The 18,607-nt window shown below is 38.1% G+C and overlaps 1 long non-coding RNA gene across 1 annotated transcript; it reads left to right on the top strand.

The window, feature by feature from the left end:
• Positions 1-2,138: 2,138 nt before the first annotated feature.
• Positions 2,139-17,471, top strand: LOC132439494 (uncharacterized). Its single transcript, XR_009522375.1, has 3 exons — positions 2,139-2,258; positions 16,460-16,605; positions 17,390-17,471. It is a non-coding gene; the product is annotated as an uncharacterized lncRNA (long non-coding RNA).
• The last annotated feature ends 1,136 nt before the right edge of the window (positions 17,472-18,607 follow it).

Here is an 18,607-nt window from a genome sequence, read left to right as displayed (position 1 = left end):
AGTCACTCTTCTGTACATTACGTCTCCCAGACTTACGTATAACTGAAAGTTCGCACTTTTGGACCGTTTCACCACCCCCTCTACCCACTGCCTCTGGCAACCACTAATCTATTCTTGGTATCTATGAGTCCGTTTTTTTATTTTTGTCCTTTAGAAACCACATGTAGGTGTGATCATACAGAATTTGTCTTTCTCTGTCTGACTTATTTCACTCAGCATAATGCCCTTGAGGTTCATCCATGTTGTCGCAAAAGGCAAGATGTACTTCATTTTTGTGGATGGATAATATTCACATATATATACATATATATGTATACACCACATTTTCTTTATCCATTTATCAGTCAATGGTCATTTAGGCTGCTTCCATAACTTGGTAATTTTAAGTAATGTTGCAATGAACATGGTGGTGCAGATATCTTTTCCACGTAGTGTTTTCATTTTCTTCAGGTAAATACCCAGAAGTGGAATTGCTGGGTCATATGGTAGTTCTATTTTTAATTTTTTGAGGAACCTCCATACCGTTTTTCACAGTGGCGGCACCAATTTGTACTCCCATCAACATTGCACAAAGGGTTCTCTTTTGACCATATCCTCACCAACATTTATTTCTTGTCTTTTTGATAATAGCCATTCTAACAGGTGTGAGGTGATATGGTGGTTTTGATTTACATTTCCCTGATGGTTAGTGATGTTGAGCACCTATTCATGTACCTGTTGACCATCTGTACGTCTTCTTTGGGAAAATGTCTATTCAGATCCTCTGCCCACTTTTTCATTGAACTGTTTGTTCTTTTTCTGTAATACATATAGTATACCAGATATATGATTTGCAAATATTTTCTCCCTTTCTCTAGAATGCTTTTTATTTTGCTGATGGCTGCTTTTGCTGTACAGATCGTTTTAGTTTGATGTAGTCCCACGTGTTATTTGCTTCTGTTGCCTTTGCTTTTGGTGTCAAATCCAAAAAATCATTGCCAAGACAGATGTCAAAGAGCTTCACGCCTATGTTTTCTTCCAAGAGTTTTATGGTTTCAGGTCTTACGTTCAAATTTTCAATCCATTTTGAGCTGAGTTTTGGTGTGGTGTAACATAGTGGTCCAGTTTCATTCTTTTGTATGTGACTGTCTAGTTTTCCCAACACCATGTATTGAAGAGAGTATCCTCTTCCCATTATGTTCTTGGCTCCTTTGTCATAAATTAATTGACCATATATGTGTGGATTTATTTCTAGGCTGTCTATTCTGTTCCCTTGATCTATGTGTCTTTTTTACTTTTCCCCAGTTCAATAGCATTCTCATTACTTTTGCTTTGAACTCTTTATCAGATAAATTATTTATCTCTGCTTCATTAAGGTTTTTTCAGGGGGTTTTTATTTCTTTTTCTTTTCTTTGTCTTCTCATTCTGTTTAACTTTGTCTGTATGAAATTAGGTGAAACAGTTACCTATCTGGTCTTGAAGGTGTGCCCTTGTGTGTGAGTGTCCCTGTGCGGTTTGCACGTGTCCAGTGGCTTTGGTGGAAGAGCTGGATTTGAAGTGAGCAGGGCTGCATATGTCGCGGTGGTGTGCTGGCAGTGTTTGCCACGTAGGACGTAAGGCTGGGGTTGGAAGGACTAAAGCCAGAACTACGTGCAAGCCAGGGCTTCTGCTGTGCTCAGTGGTCATCACAGCCCTCTCAGGTGTGAGGCCAGGAGCAGGTGCCCTGAGGGAGTTAGGTTTTTCCTGGGGGTGAATGGTAGTCTCCACCTTGATTTGGGATGCGGCTGAGGCCTGAGGGCTTAGGGCTGCACTTCTGTGCTGGTTTCCCTTTTTCCCTGGTGTGCAAGCCTTGGTTGGAGGCTGGGTTGGGGCCTGAGGAGTTGCTGCCTCACCACTGGGCTGGCCCCATCCTCTCCCAAGTGCGCACAGGGAAGGGAGCTTTGGAGAACGTGGTCTCTGCCTGGGAGCTAGTTTCACTCCCAAGTGTGTGCACCAAAACGCATGCTAGCAATGGCTGCCTCAGCCCTGGCCAGAGGCATGGGCGGGGTCTGAGTTGCCTCTGCTCCCTCCAATAATACCCATTCTCATTGGAAACAGCGACCTCCGCCTTCGTGGGGAGCAATGCCAGAGCGAGAGGGGCTGGGGCAGGAGCCTGGTGTGAGCTGTGCGGCGTGCACTGGGGGGGTCCTGGCAGGCAGGCCAGAGCCCCAGGCAGTTTCCAATCTGCTGCGTCCGTGCTGTGCGTGTGTTCAGGAGGCCTGGTTTCTTACAGCACTCCGGTAAGCCCCCCTGTCTTCCGCTTAGCGGGCTTGTCTTCCTGGTGTCAGACCTCAGGGCTGGGGTGTGGCTCAAACGCCTTGCTCCCCAGGGCAGGGATCCCCGAGCCTGTGATATCCTCCTCTTCTAGGGGTGTGGGTCCCAACCATCTCCATTCCTACCACACTCCGTGTGGCTCTCTCTTTACAGCGTTGGTTGTAGAAGAGCTGTTCCGGGAGGCCCCGGGTCAATTTCTGTGAGGGTCAGTCTATGTGCAATTGTAGTTTTGATGTTTTCATGAGGGGAGGGGAGCCCAGCGTCCTTCTACTCTGCCGTCTTGATCTCTGCATCGCACTCTTTCTTTGTTTTCAACATGTTCAAACATTTTGTTTCAAGCTTACTTTTTTAAAATTAATTAATTTATTTATGGCTGCGTTGGGTCTTCGTTGCTGTGCGCGGGTTCTCATTGCGGTGGCTTCTGTTGTTGCGGAGCACGGGCTGTAGGCGCGCGGGCTTCAGTAGCTGCAGCTCGAAGGCTCTAGGGCACAGGCTCAGTAGTTGTGGCGCACGGGCTTAGTTGCTCCGCGGCATGTGGGATCTTCCCGGACCAGGGCTCGAACCCGTGTCTACTGCATTGGCAGGCGGATTCTTAACCACTGCGCCACCAGGGAAGCCCTCAAGCTTCCTTTTTTTATTTCAAAAATGACATAGATGTTTATCCTATAATTTGGTTTTTAAGAAGCCATTTTATTGACTATTATTAATTCATAAAAAGCTGTACGTGTTTAATGTTTACAAAAGATATCTTTGAATATAAGTATACGTCCATGAATACATCACCACAATCTATGCCATAAAAAATCCATCTCCAGAAGTTTCCTCCTGCCCTAATTATTTATTACTGTTATGTTTTGTGATAATAGCACTGAAGATCTACCCTCTTAGCAAAGTTTTAATTATACAATACAGCATTGTTGACTACAGTCACTATGCTATACAGTAGATCTCTAGGTCTTATTCATTTTGTATAACTGAAACTTTGTACCCTTTGACTAATACCTCCCTATTTCCCCCTCCCCTTAACCCCTGGCAACCACCATTCTACTCTCTGCTTCTATGAGTTTAGCTATTTTAGATACTTCATATAAGGGATATCATGTAGTATTTGTCCTTCTGTGTCTGGCTTATTTCAGCTGGCATAATGTCCTCCAGGTTCATCCATGTTGTTGCAAAAGGCAGGATTTCCTTCTTTCCTTAAGGCTGAATGATATTCATTGCATGCTTAGGTCACATTTTCTTTATCCATTCATCCATCCATGCATATTTATTTTCATATCTCAGCTATCGTGACTAAAGCTGCTATGGACATGGGAGTCCCGATATCTCTTCAAGTTTCTGATTTCAATTCTTTTGGATATATACCCAGAAGTGGGATTGCTGGATCTATTTTAATTTTTTTGACGGACCTCCATAATGTTTTCCATAGTGGTAGCACCATTTTTGATTCCCACCAACACTGTACAAGGGTTATAATTTCTTCACATCCTTGACAGCACTTGTTATTTTTTGTTTTTGCTTTGTTTTGTTTTTTTATAATATCCATCCTAACAGGTTTGAGTTGATATCTCATTGTGGTTTTGATTTGCATATCCCTGATGATTAGTGATGTGAGCACCTTTTCATGTACCTTTTGGTCATTTGTATGTCTTCATTGGAGAAATGTCCTTTCACATCCTTTGTCCATTTTTTGGGCTATTTGTTTATTTTGCTGTTGAATTGTAGTTGCAGTAGGTCCTTTATGTAAGGATATTAGCACCTTAGATATAGAGTCTGCAAATATTTTCTTCCATTCCATAGGCTGCCTTTTCACTGTTTACGTTTCCTCTGCTGTGCAGAAGCTTTTTAGTGAGATGTAGTGCCACCTGTCTATTTTTGCCTTTGATGCTTATCCTTTATGTGTCATATCCAAGAAATCATTGCCTAAACTAATATTATGACTTTCCCACTATGTTTCCTTCTAGGAGCTTTACAGTTTCAGGTCTTACGTTTAAATTTTTAATACATTTCGAGTTGATTTTTGTGTATGTCATAGATAAGGGTCCATCCAATTTCATTCTTTTGAATGTAAATATACAATTTTTCTAACATCATTTGCCCCATAAAGATAGCATATTCGTGTCGCTCAGCCTAATATGTCCCACACAAAAGTATATTATTAACCATTTATGAATTGGCGTACCTTGTTCACCCTGTCTCCTTTCCTCACAGGAGTTACCTGGATGCTGTGTTTTTAGTTCCCATTCACTTTTTGAGCCCACTGTGATCTGATTTCTATCTCCATCACTACCAAATTGGCAATGATGTTCTAGTTGTTAAATTTAAAAGCCATTTTTATTCCATTCTCAATGTTTTTTTTTTCTTTTATGACATTGACATTTTTGAAGAATATATGTCAGTTGTTTTACAGAATGTTCTTCAGTTTGGATTTGTCGTCCTCGTGATTAGAGCTAGATTCAGATTATACACTCTCTGGCTGAAATACTAAGGAAGTAATGTCGTGTCCTTTTCTGGGTATCACATTTGGAGGTACATGGTGTCCATCTGTCCTTAACTGGTTATATTAATTTTGATCATCTGGTCAAGGTATTGTTTTGTGTCTCCGCTATATAGTTACTGTTCTTCTCTGTGGAATTAATAAGTAATCTGTGGGGAGACACTTTTTAAGACCTCATCAAACTAGATATAACATTCCTTAGCAATTCTTGCCTGAACCAACATAGTGTTTATCCAACTCCACTACTCCCTTCACACTAGTGAGCATTTTACTGAAAGGAAGAGCCTTCCTTTCTTTATTTAATCATCAATATAGACTCACGGATCCTGTTTAATTCAGTGGATTATAATCCGTTGCATCCTTATTTATTTTTGTGCTCGAAGTGTCCCAGACATGGATAGTAGGAGTTCCTTCAAGACTTCTGTGTCTTTTTTCCATGCTATATATATCTTGTTTGTTTGTTTGAGCACTTCTGGTTCAACAAGATGTTCCAGGCTCAAATTATACCTTCCCTGCCTCAACCCTGGGATCAGTCATTTATTCAGTGACCCCTGCATCCTTTTAGTGAGTAATGGTATCTGGAAACCAAGATCTAGATTATAAGTGTGCTTATTGCAACTAGGATATCATTGCTTCTAGACCCTTTCAGCCTACAGAGCTAAGTAATCTTGAGTTCATACTGATACCTCCAATTCCAATCCAATACCACAAGGTTCTTCATTGCCTTCCCCTGTTCTTTATTTGTATCTCCCTTCGTCTGTAGTGTGAACTATGGCTACAGACGTTAACACAATTTGCTACAAGTAAAGTAGTTTCATAATTACCACACACATACTGCTACCACTGCTACAAAACAAAAACAAATATTGAGTTCAAGATTGGTCTGAAGTTCTTTTTTTCTCCTAGATTGAGAATATGTAGTCAAAGTACTCTGTTCAAAAGTAATTGATTTAGTTTTCATTTTTATTCCCTTCAGTGCTGTAGTGTTATGAATTTGCAGTCCAGCTAGTGTTGTTTAGTTGTGTTTGCATTCAGTGTTAGGGCATTCACCCTTCCTCATTGATTTAATTTTTTACATATGTAAAACATTAACATGATTTCAAAGGGAAACTATTAAAAAAGTTACATTCAGAGAAGTATCTATCCCTATTCCTTCCATCCATCCACTTCACCTCCTTGCCTCTGTGAGTAACCAGTCTTCTTCTTATTTTCTGGTTTATCCATCCTGTATTTTTCTTTATTGAAATATAATTGACATATAACATCATGTAAGTTTGAGGCATGCAGCTTGTTAATTTGATACATTTATATATTACAATATGATTAGTGTTCCTGGTACCTTTATCATGTCACAGAACTTTCTTGTTTATGTTGAGGACAACTAAGATGCAGTCTTAACTTTGAAGTTTATAATACAGTATTGTTGGCTATAATCAATCTGTTGTGCATTAGAGCTACAGAACTTATTTATTTGCTAGTTGAAAGTTTGTACCCATAAACATTTCTCCAATTTCCCCAGCCCCAGCCCCTGGAAACCACCATTCTACTCACTGTTTTTACGAGTTCAACTTTTTTAGATTCCACATATAAGTGAGATCATACAGTATTTGTCTTTCTCTGTCTGACTTATCTCACTTAGCATAATGCCCTTAAGGTCCATCCATGCTGTTGCAAATGAAAGGATTTTTTCCTTTCTCATGTCTGAATTTTCTATATATATATATAACCCACAACTTCTTTGTCTATTCATCGGTTGACAAACAGGTTGTTCTCATATCTTGGCTGCTGGGAAAAATGCTGCAATGAACATGGGTATGCAGATATCTTTGAGATACTGATTTCAATTCCTTCAAATATATACTCAGAAGTGGGATTGTTGGATCCTATGGTAGTTCAATTTAAATTTTTTGAGGAACTGCCATACTGTTTTCCATAATGGCCCTACCAATTTACATTTCCACCAATAGTGTATAAGCGTTCCCTTTTCTGCACATCCTCGCCAACATTTGTTATCTCATGTCTTTTTGATAAAAGCCATCCTAACAGGTGTGAGGTAATATCTCACTGTGGTTTTGATTTTCATTTCCCTGATGATTAATGATATTGAGCAACTTTTCATATACCTATTGGCCATTTGTATGTCTGCTTTGAAAAACCTATTCAGGTCCTTTGCTCAATATATAATTGGATTGTTCACTTTTTTTGCTATTGAGTTATGTGAATTCTTTTTTTTTTTTTTTTTTTTTTTTTGCCGTACGCGGGCCTCTCACTGTTGTGGCCTCTCCCGTTGCGGAGCACAGGCTCGGGACGCGCAGGCTCAGCGGCCATGGCTCACGGGACCAGCCGCTCCACGGCATGTGGGATCTTCCCGGACCGGGGCACGAACCCCTGTCCCCTGCATTGGCAGGCGGACTCTCAACCACTGCGCCACCAGGGAAGCCCCTATGTGAATTCTTTACATATTTTGGCTATTAGTTTTGTATCATGTATGTGGTTTTTGAATATTTTCTCCCATTCTGTAGATTGCCTTTTCAATTTACTGTTTGCCGTGCAGAAGCTCTTTAGTTTAGTGTAGTCCCACTTGTTTATTTTAGTTTGTGTTGCTTGTGCTTTTGCTGACTTATCCAAGAAATCATTGCCTAGACCCATGTCAAGGATCTTTTCCCCTATGTTTTCTTCTAAAAGTTTTACGGTTTCAGGTCTTACATTCGATTTCAGGTTAATTTTTGTTAGTGGTGAAATATAGGTGTCCAGTTTCATTCTTCTGCATGACAATATCCAGTGTTCCCACCATCATTTATTAAAGAGACTGCCCTTGTCCCATCGTGTGTTCTTGACACCCTTCTCAAAAATTAGTTGACCATATATTTACAGGTTTATTTCTAAACTATATTCTGTTCCACTGTTCTGTGTGTCTGTTTTTATGCCAGGACCATATGGTTTTGATTACTTTAGCTTTGTAATATAGCTTGAAATCAGGTATTGTGATGGCTCCAGTGTTGTTTGTCTTTCTCTAGGTTGCTTCAGCTATTCGGAGTCTTTTGTGGTTCCATGCAAATATTAGAATTGTTTTTTCTATTTTTGTGAAAATATGCCATTGCAGTTTTGATTGGGATTACACTGAATCTGTGGGTCATTTTTGGTAATATGGACATTACCACATTAATTCTTCCAGGAACATGGAATATCTTTCTATTTGTTTGTATCTCCTTCAACCTCTTTCTTCAATGTCTCATAGTTTTCAGTGTAAAGGTCTTACACCTCCTTGGTTAAATTTATTCCTAAGTATTTTATTGTTTTCAATGCTATTGTAAATGGGATTGCTTTCTTAACTTCTCTTTCAGATAGTCTGTTGTTAGTGTATAGAAATGCAACTGATTTATGTGTGTTGATTTTGCATCCTCCAACTTTACTGAATTCATTTATTAGTTCCAACTATTTTTTGTTGGATCTTTAGGATTGTCTATGTATTAGATCATGTCGTCTGTGAACACAGATAATTTAATTTTTCCTTTCTGCTATGGATGCCCTTTATTGTTTTTTTTCCTTGCCTAATTGCTCTGGCTAGGACTTCCAGTACTATGTCAAACAGAAAAGGTGAGAGTGGGCATTCCTGTCTTGTTCCTGACCTTGAAAGAAAGGATTTAAAATTCTCACCATTGCGTAGGATGTTAGCTGTGGTCTTGCCATATTGGCCTTTATTATGCTGAGTGTTTTTAGTATGAAAGGATGTTGTATTTTGTCAAATGCTTTCTCATCTATTGGGATGATTATATGATTTTAATATTTCATTTCATTCATACTATTAATGTGGTGTATCACATTTATTGATTTTCATATGTTGAACCATCCTTGCATCTCAGGGATAAATCCCACTTGCTCATGGTGAGTGATCCTTTTAATGTGCTATTAAGTTTGATTTGCTAGTATTTTGTTGGGCATTTTTACATCTATCTTCATCAGGAATACAGGTTTGTAATTTTCTTTTCTTGTAGTGTTTTTGTCTGGCTTTGGTGTCAGGGTATTGCTGGCCACATAAGATAAATTTGGAAGTGTTCCCTCCTCTTCAATTTTTGGGAAAAGTTTGAGAAAGACTGGTGTTAATTCTTCTTTAAATGTTTGGTGGAATTCACCTGTGAAACCATCTGGTCCTGAGCTTTTCTTTCTTGGGAGGTTTTTGATTATTGATTCAATCTCCATGCCCCTTAGTTGTCTGTTCAGGTTTTCTATTTCTTTAGATTTGGTCTTGGTAGGTTTTCTGGTTCTAGAAATTCATCCATTTCTTCTAAGTTATCGAGATTGTTGGCATATGTTTATTCATAGTAGTCTTTCATAATTATTTGTATTTCTGTAGTATCAGCTGTAATGTCTCCTGTATTTCTTTTTATAAGCAGATTTGTGTATGTTTTCTTATTTCCTCTTCTCTTATACACAAAATAGCATATTGCATGTACTGTTCTGCATTTTACTTATTTTACTTAATATATCCTGGAAACCAGCACATATCTTGTCCTAGAGTTCTTCCTCATTTTTATTACAACTTCATGGGTCTCCATCATGTGAATATATCATAGTTTATATATCTGTGATATTATATATCACAGACTCCTATGTTTGAACATTTAGCTAATTTCCTAATATTGATCATTTGTATTTTCTCTCTTTTTCCCCTCTAATCCATCTAGCTAAAAATTTGTCAGTTTTGTGGTTGGTTTTTTTTGAGGTATAATTGATATACAATAGTATATAAGTTTCAGGACTTGTCAGTTTTGTTTCTCTTAGGAAAGCAATTTTGTTTTCATTGATTTTCTTTATTGTTGTCTGTTCTATTGATTTTGGCTATTATGTGAATAATTTCCTTTTTCAATTCACTCTGGATTTAATTTGCTGTCTTTTTCTGTTTGTTAAGGTAGAAACTTGAGTCAATGATTTTAGACCTTTCTTCTTTTCTAAGCACTTTGGACATCTGACTTTTAAAAACCAGGAACAGGATTTACAAATTATTCAAAATGAGCTGCATATGTAATACTGACATGGAGTTATTGAGAAAATACTGGTTTTAGTTGTTTCCAGGTAAAGCAGTCTCTAGTAACATGTCAACCAAGAAAATATATGCAATTGCTAGATAGCCTTAGATATACTACACTTTATACACTTAAAGGTATAAATTCCTCTCTAAACATTACATTAGCTGCAATCCATATGTGTTAATATGTTGTGTTTTTATCTTCATTCAGTAAAATATGTTTTTCAGTAATATCTCTTGTTATTTCTTCTTTGACCTATGGCTTATTTAGAAATGTGTTATTTAATTTTCAGATATATGGGATTTCCAGATGTCTTTCTTCCGTTGAATTCTAATTTAGTCCATTTTGATCAGAGAACATATTCTCTATGATTTCAATCCTCTGTCAATTTTGGAGGCTTATTTTATGACCCAGTCTATGGCTTATTCTGGTGAATGGTCTTTGTATGCTTAAAAAGAATGTATTTTCTGCTGTTGCTGAGTCAAGTGTTCTACAGACGTCAGTTAGGTCAAGTTGGTTGATAATGTTCAAATCTTCTGTATTCTTACTTATTTTCTGTGTACTATCAGTTGTTGAGAAAGGATGTTGAAATCTACTACAGTTATGGGTTGTTCTTATTCTCTCTGTTCTGTGAGGTTTTGCTTTTTTATATTTTAATGCTCTGTTAAATACTCCATTGAAATTGTATGCCTTCTTACTGAACTGATCTTTTTATCATTAGGAAATGTCCCCCTTTATTCCTGCTACTTATACCTTTCCCAAAGCTTACTTTGATATTAATAAGCACTTTATCTTACAATTAGTGTTCGTATGGTATATTATTTTCATTCTTTTACTTATGTCTCTATGTTTTAAGCACATTTCTTGGAGATAGTATATAGTTGGCTCTTGCTTTTATATTCAATCTGATAGTCTCTACCATTTAACTGAAATACATAGACTACGGGTCAGCAAACATTTTCCATAAACAACCAGATAGTAAACTGGTCTCTGTCACAGCTACTCACATCTGCTATTGTAATGTGAAAGCAGGTATAGAAAATACATAAACATATGCACATGGCCCTCTTATTTACAGGAGGCTTCTTCTGCTTCTGCTTGTTCTGTTTCTCTTCTTGATTTCCTGCTCTTGCTTCTGCTTCCCCTCCTCCTCTACCTTCTTTCTCCTTCTCTTCCTTACCCTCTTCTGCCCCTTCACTTTCTCTCTCCTGTTCTACTTTGGTGGAGTGGTGTTTTTCTGCCATAATTTTCCTTAAGCACAATGAACTTCCATATACTTCTTTAGTACAAGTCTGGCTGGCCGAAAAAAATAATAATAATTCTCCCACCATTTGTTTGCCTGAAAACTCTTTATTTTGCCTTTATTTTGAGAAATATTTTTGGACTTCCCTGGTGGTCCAGTGGTTAAGACGCCATGCTCCCAATGCAGGGGACCCGGGTTCGATCCCTGGTCAGGGAGCTAGATCCCACATACCGCAACTAAGACCTGATGCAGCCAAATAAAAAAATAAATATTAAAAAAAAAGAAAAATATGTTTGCTGGATATAGAACTGTAAGTTGAGGGGTTTTCTTCTAGCCAAACATAGTTGTCCTTCCATTGCGTTCTGGCTCTATTGTTTCTGAAAATTGTCTTTGGTACTTATTACCTTTGGTCCACTGCTAACGTGTTTCATTTTCTGAATGCTTTTAAACGTTTCTCTTTGTCACTAGTTTTCAGTGATTTGACAGTAACATGACTTGGTGTTGTCTTCTTTGTTGTAATTCTGATTAACTTCGTTGAGCTTCCTGGATATGTATGTTTATAGTTTTCATCAAGTCAGAAAACATTCTAGCTATTGTTTCTTCAAATAGTTTTCTGCTCCCACTTTCCTGAGATTCAAATAATACATATATTAGACAACTTAATATTGTCCCATAGATCACTGAAGTGAAGTTCTTTTGTTTTTTCCCCTCAGTCTTTTTGTCCCCTCTGTGCTTTCATTTGAAAGCATTTCTTTTGCTGTATCTTCAGGCACATGATCTTTTTTTTTTTTCAGTGTCTAGTCTTCTGATAATCTCATCCAGTGATTTTTTTCATTTTGGTTACATCATCTTTTTCAGCTCTGGAATTTCCATTTGGCCTTTTCTTTCTATATCTTCTATTTCTCCCCTCAGTACATCTGTATTTTTCTTTACATCCTTGAGTGTTTTCATAAAAGGTGTTTTAAAGGATTTGTCTGCTCATAGAAAACAAACTTATGGTTACCAAAGGGGAAAGGGGAGGGGGGGATAAATAAGCAGTTTGGGATTACATATACACACTACTATATATAAAATAGTTAACCAACAAGGACCTACTGTATAAATAAATATTGACCTACTCAATATTTTGTAATAACCTATAAGGGAAAAGACTCTGAAAAAGAATATATATATTCTGCTGTACGTCTGGAACTAACACAACATTGTAAATCAACTATACTTCAATAAAATAAATAAATAAATAAAGGATTTCTCTGCTTATTCCACACTGTTTCTGGGTCTGTTGCAATTGGATTAATTTTTCTTTGTTTATGGATTACATTTCTCTGCTTCTTTGCAGGTTTAGTAATTTAAAAAAAATTATTGAAGTATAGTTTGTTTACAGTGTTGTGTTAGTTTCTAGTGTACAGTAATTTTTAATTGCATTTTAAACATTGGGAATATTTCATTGTTGATTTTTCTAAGTTATACCTCGGAGTTCATCATAACAGGTCATTTTTCCCATGTATGTGGTGAGCCCTTTCAATATCTATATTAATGTTTTCTCACTTTGGGAAAGTTTTTTTTTTTAAAACAACACTAGTTTTATTCCCTTGTTTCATTTCTTTTCTTCAGAGATTCCAGTTATATGTATGTTGATTTTGTGTGTGTCTGTTTTCCATTCCCATCATATTCTCTCTAATCCCTTTTAAAATATCTTTATCTCAGTTTCATCCCCTTGTTGTTTTACTCACTTTCTTCATTGTTTATTATTAGGTCTTTATTTGAATTCCTTCTTCCTTGGGCACTTTGTAGTCCTTCATTTTTTAGACCTTATGCTTTTTTCTTCAATTACTTTACTGACTTTGATCAATTCTTGTTGCATTTCTTACTGTTTTTTGCTTTGTTTTGTTTTTTTGTGGCGGGAGGTCCATATTTCTTCTTGGTGTTTGAATTTATGATTCTAAGTGGTATTCTACAAAATTATCTTTACATGCTTATTTGAGAATATATAATTCATAGAATTTTGTGTCACAGTATACTACTTGGTGGCTGGTTTGGGGGAGAGAGTTTTCATCAGCTAAAAGTATGATTCTTGGTTTGTTTGTTTTGTTTTTGTGTTCTTATAGTTGCTTTGTATGGAGTTGGTTTAATTTTTTGCTATTCCTGGGCATTTAACACATAATATGAATGCCCAATTCAGCCAGGATATGGACATACAGTTTCTTTTAAATAAATGAGTTTATGGTAGTGTTGGAGAGTGAAAGTGTTGGTGTGTCCTATTTAGGATCCTTGATTTAACTTTCTCTTTTCCCCTTGCTGTGGTGTCTCCGGGGTGCCCCACCCCCTCTCTGTTGACTGACACCCTGCAGGACAAGTCCTGATTGGAGGCAGCTGCTTCCAGCCCCATCACCTTCAAGCGTCTTCCATGTATCCAGGACTGTGAATGACCACCTCCCAGACCTGAGTGCTAACACTCAATGTGGAACGTTTTCTTCCTGGGGTGATTTTGGTCAATGCTTTAAGTCCTTTGCTCCCCTCTTTTCTTTTAAATGGAGTTGCTTAAGCCACTGTCCCCCTACTCTTAGCCTCCATAGGCTTGTAGGAGCAGGAATTCTACTGGAGTTTGGTGTTTATTTCTCTTCTTACAGGTAATTTGATGTTTGAGTTGTTCCCTGTCTCCTACTAATGCTGCAGGCTGGGTAATGTTTGGTTTTATTTGCATTTTGTTGATTTCATGAATTTGGGGGAAGCTGTGTAGACTGATTCTGATTTGGGCATCTGACATTATGTTCTGGACCTGGATGCTCTATTTGGAATCGCGTCTCTAGTACCAGAATATGGGGATTTGTGAGCATATGGGCCAGAGAAGCTTTGAGCGGGAATCAACATTGTAGTGTGTATCAGGGGTCAGCAAACCTTTTCTGTAAAGGCCCACATATTAAATATTTTAGGCTTTGGGGGGCCACACTCTTTCTGTGGGCCACCAACTCTGCTGTTGTAGCACAAAACAGCAAAAGACAAGTAACTAAATGAATGTGGTTGTGTTCCTATAAACTGTATCACAGAAACCGACAGTGGGTCAGGTTTGACCCTCAGGTCATAATTTGCCAACCTCCAGCATATAGCAACCCAAACGAAATGGCTTCAAAGCAGGTAAAACAAGTTACAAATGTTATGACACTTGGTTCTGTAGAGAACTTAGAGCCTCTATTACTAAAATAATAATTTAATTTCTCTGGAGTTTCTCATTAAATACAAAAATATTAGCTTGTATCCTCCATTAAATAAGCAAAAGGGTAGAGATTGATCTTAAAAATTTTACAGTGCAACAAGTGTGACCGTGGAAGATATTTAATGATGGGAAAATGTTTACAACACATTGTTATATAATGACATATTTCAACATTCAATTAATACTTGTTGAATGAGTAATTCTTTTTTTTGTTAAATAAATTTATTTATTTATTTCTGGCTTCATTGGGTTTGGTTGCTGCGTGCGGGCTTTCTCTAGTTGCGGCAAGCAGGGACTACTCTTCGTTGCGGTGCGTGGGCTTCTCATTGTGGTGGCTTCTCTCGTTGCGGAGCACGAGCTCTAGGCGCACGGCTTCAGTAGTTGTGGCTCGCAGGCTCAGTAGTTGTGGCTCGCAGGCTCTAGAGCGCAGGCTCAGTAGTTGTGGTGCACAGGCGTAGTTGCTCCAAGCATGTGAGATCTTCCCAGACCAGGGCTCAAACCCATGTCCCCTGCGTTGGCAGCCAACTCTTAACCACCGTGCCACCAGGGAAGTCCTGAATGAGTAATTTTTTTTTTTTAATTATTTATTTATTTTTGCCTGCGTTGGGTCTTCGTTACTGCACTCAGGCTTTCTCTAGTGCGGCAAGCAGGGCTTACTCTTCCTTGCGGTGCACGGGCTTCTCATTGTGGTGGCTTCTCTTGCTGCGGAGCATGGGCTCTAGGCGCGTGGGCTTCAGTAGTTGTAGCACGTGGGCTCAGTAGTTGTGGCTTGCGGGCTCTAGAGCACAGACTGAGTAATTGTGGCACACGGGCTTAGTTGCTCCGTGGCATGTGGGATCTTCCCGGACCAAGGCTTGAACCCATGTCCCCTGCATTGGCAAGCGGATGCTTAACCACTGTACCACCAGGGAAGTCCCCCGAATGAGTAATTCGTAAAAGCTGACTATAAAACAGTACTGCAATGGGATGTTTACCAAAATGTTAACAGTGACTACCTTTAAATGGTAGGACATGTAGAGTTTTTTTCCTTCTTTAATCTTTTCTTATTCTGCAGTGATTCTACAATAACTGTGTAAAACATTTGTTAAATACATTTGTTTTGATCTAAAAGAACCAATCAATAATATACTCATTTGTTTGTAATAGAATAACAGTGTTCAAATAATAAAAGGATGAAAGGACTTAAAAACAAAAGATGTTAGTAAGTGGTCACAGAATGAAATTGACAAAGTTACTGGAAGCAATCTGGTGCACTGGCAGAAGGATGGATTTTGGAGAAAGAACCTAATTCGAATTCAAACTCCCTTAATATGTATGTGAGATTTGAAAGTGGGACACCTTCCTGAGTCTCAGTTTGCCCATCTGTAAAGAGCAAATAATACTACCTGCCCCAATCTTGTTGTAAAAGTTAAAAGACACAATTTACGCAGCTAATTCAAAGAGCTCTGTAGAGCACGTTTACACTCCACTACCCTTCCAAACTAATTCCTTAGAGCCACCTTCAAAAATTTGTTTTGAGTTGAGTTTTTGACCCATTTTGTCTTTTCTTCTATAATCGTGTGAAGTCTTTCTCCACATCGTTTTATTCCATGAGTAATTATATATAATCTCAGGGCCATACATTTAAAGAATACCAAGTTAAATCCAGCACCCTTCTGGAAACTGCTACCCACATACTTTCTACAGTCACCATTCTGTGTACGTAATAGAAGGGTATAGTTTTGTGTATTGGAATTTTTTTCACAGAAATGACATTATACTCTTATGTATCCATCTGCAAATTGCTTTTTCACTAGACCCTTTCTTTTCTTTTGCTGTCAGAACCATTGGGACCTTGCAGAACGTCCATCACAGTTTCTTTTCTGTTGATCAAATTTTGCTTATGCATGGCAATTCCAAAAAAATGTAAGAAGGCATCTTTTGCAAACAATGGCCTCTACAAATATTTCTCAGCATTTGACTCCCGATTGAGTCAATGTTACTATGTAAAGGGAGCTTTCATTATAGTAATGCCTATGTCAGAGGAAATATTATTAGTATTGTATCCTAGGAATCACTGGCAGGGATGTGGAAAGGATTGAGAAAATGATTAATAACTTTGGTTACTTTCTTACTCACGTTTCCAACGAAGATCCTTCCCTTGTAGTAGCTGCTGCTCTGGATCATTCCTTTGATATTTTTTGCAGATGTACATAGTCTGAAAAGGCCTCAATGAAAATTAAATTGTTTTCTGTACGGAACGAATGCCAATCGGACTTCAAAATGAAGATGCAAACAGAAACAAGAGACAAATTAATACCAATCACCTGAATATAATAAACAAGTGAAGATGGTGAGAAATTCATTGCTGCAGAGAAGACTTACTTCTTGAACAAAGTGTTTAAAATGAAATTTCTAAAGAATTTCCTGTGCTACTTATGTTGCATACATTTTAGAAAATCACTTCTTTATTAATTGGATTTTAAATTTATTTTCAAAATGATCAAAATACTTCAGAACTCTTCAGGAATGTTTATGCCATCAAGATCTGTATGACATCTCCCATGCTCTCTGATGAGTTAAGTTTTATGAACACTTTAACTATTTCAGAGGGAAGTAGAAATAATAGACTTCCTCAAGGGGATCTTAACTAATCCATGAGTAACACTGTAACAATGAAATGACTGTATTTTAGAAATATTTTGTAAAGGTAATCCATATAAAATTTAAATGATCTATAAAGATAATGTCATCTTACATTAAGTGAACCTAATACTAAAAGAGGAAGACCAGCTTCATCAAACAAAATTGCCTTCTGGTCCACTAAGCATTCTAATTATGTTTAACTTACATGAAGAAGCAAATTAAACATCATTTTATAGTTTAGGAGATAATATTAACATCCTAATGCTATAATTTTGAGAAATCTCTAAGTAGGACATAAAGCAATTAATTATTCCAGTGTAATTAGATCTGGAATTAGTAGAGTGGATAGTCATTTTGAGAAACATATTTATAAATATAATACTTTTTTATAATTCCCCTCATGTAGGCCTACTGCTAATGGATATAAGGTTTGAATATACGTGAAATGTTTTTTAAAAAGTTACTTACTTTTTCTTTCATTTATTCAACAGGTATTTGCTGTGTGCCTAGCATATGTGAGATGCTGTTCTAGTCACTAGGGGTACAACAGTGAATAAAACAGAAAAATAATCCTCACTTGTATGTAGCACACAGTGACAAAGAATGAAAAAGGTAAATATAATTATGGCACGTTAGAATCTGATAATGCCAAGCAAGAAAACCAAGGAGATACCAGGAAAAGTTGGAGTATAAATTAAGGGTTGAAGTGCTGGAAAGACCATAACAGAAAAACAGGGTGCAACACACTCTTTTTAAGTATTTTAGACAGGAAGCTTCTGGCTAGGCTTTTACATAGTGTCTGACATGACCTGTGGGCATTTGGCTGAAGGTGCAGAATTCCAAATGGAGAAGACACTATCAGTGCTTCCAGCTGTCTGCCGGAGAGCTACCTTCATGTCCTGCCGGCACTTTGAACTCCAGAAGTTTAAATCAGCTTTCACCCCAGCCTACTCTTGCATTTCAAGGCTCTGCTAATCATGCAGTTGTCTGAGATGGACACATCAGAGTCTCCCCGGCTTCTTCTTCTTATTTCTTATTTCTCTCCACATCTGTTTAGTTGTCAAGTGGGCCCTCCCAGTCATGAATAGTCATGAAAGGTCCTCAGGGCAGCTTCCTGAGTGTCTCCATCACCACTTGTACTGGGTGCAGTGTCGGGACTGCACAGGCAGAAACTGGGAAGGCATTCATAGTCAGCCCCACTTAATCCACAAGGGGAACATGAATGTAATACTGATTTAAGAAACAGTGCAGGGTAGTCACGAAATCAAAATGCACTCTGGCTCAGGCAGGAAGGCCAGAAAGATCGAATCCAGTCAGGATCGTGTCTTGAAGAACTAGTCGTCAGGCTACCAAGAGTTCCATCCGTATCCAGTTCTTTCCCGTGCCAGCCGTCCTCACTGGCATGCCAGGTTGGGCCACTCCTGCGGATCACTGGAGCTTTCCCTTCAGTGTTTCAAGGATGCCGTGAGCTGAGACACAACTCACCTTCCCCAGCTCTCCCTAGATTATTGTAGCCATCTCCTGACTGGTCTCCCTGCTGCCAGTACCTATCCCAGCTATCAATCCACCTTCCAAAACCACTAGTTCAGAATTATCTTTCTCAACATGGAAACCGCGTGCTGCTCCTGTGGGGGGTTTCGTTTATTTGTTTGTTTGTTTTAAGATGGATTGATTGATTTTATTTTTTTTGGCTGCATCGGGTCTCAGTT

This window comes from Delphinus delphis, chromosome 16 (assembly GCF_949987515.2).
Source record: "Delphinus delphis chromosome 16, mDelDel1.2, whole genome shotgun sequence".
Taxonomy (NCBI): Eukaryota; Metazoa; Chordata; class Mammalia; order Artiodactyla; family Delphinidae; genus Delphinus; species Delphinus delphis.
Note: the sequence above shows the minus strand (reverse complement) of the source record. Positions and strands in the feature narration are given on the sequence as shown.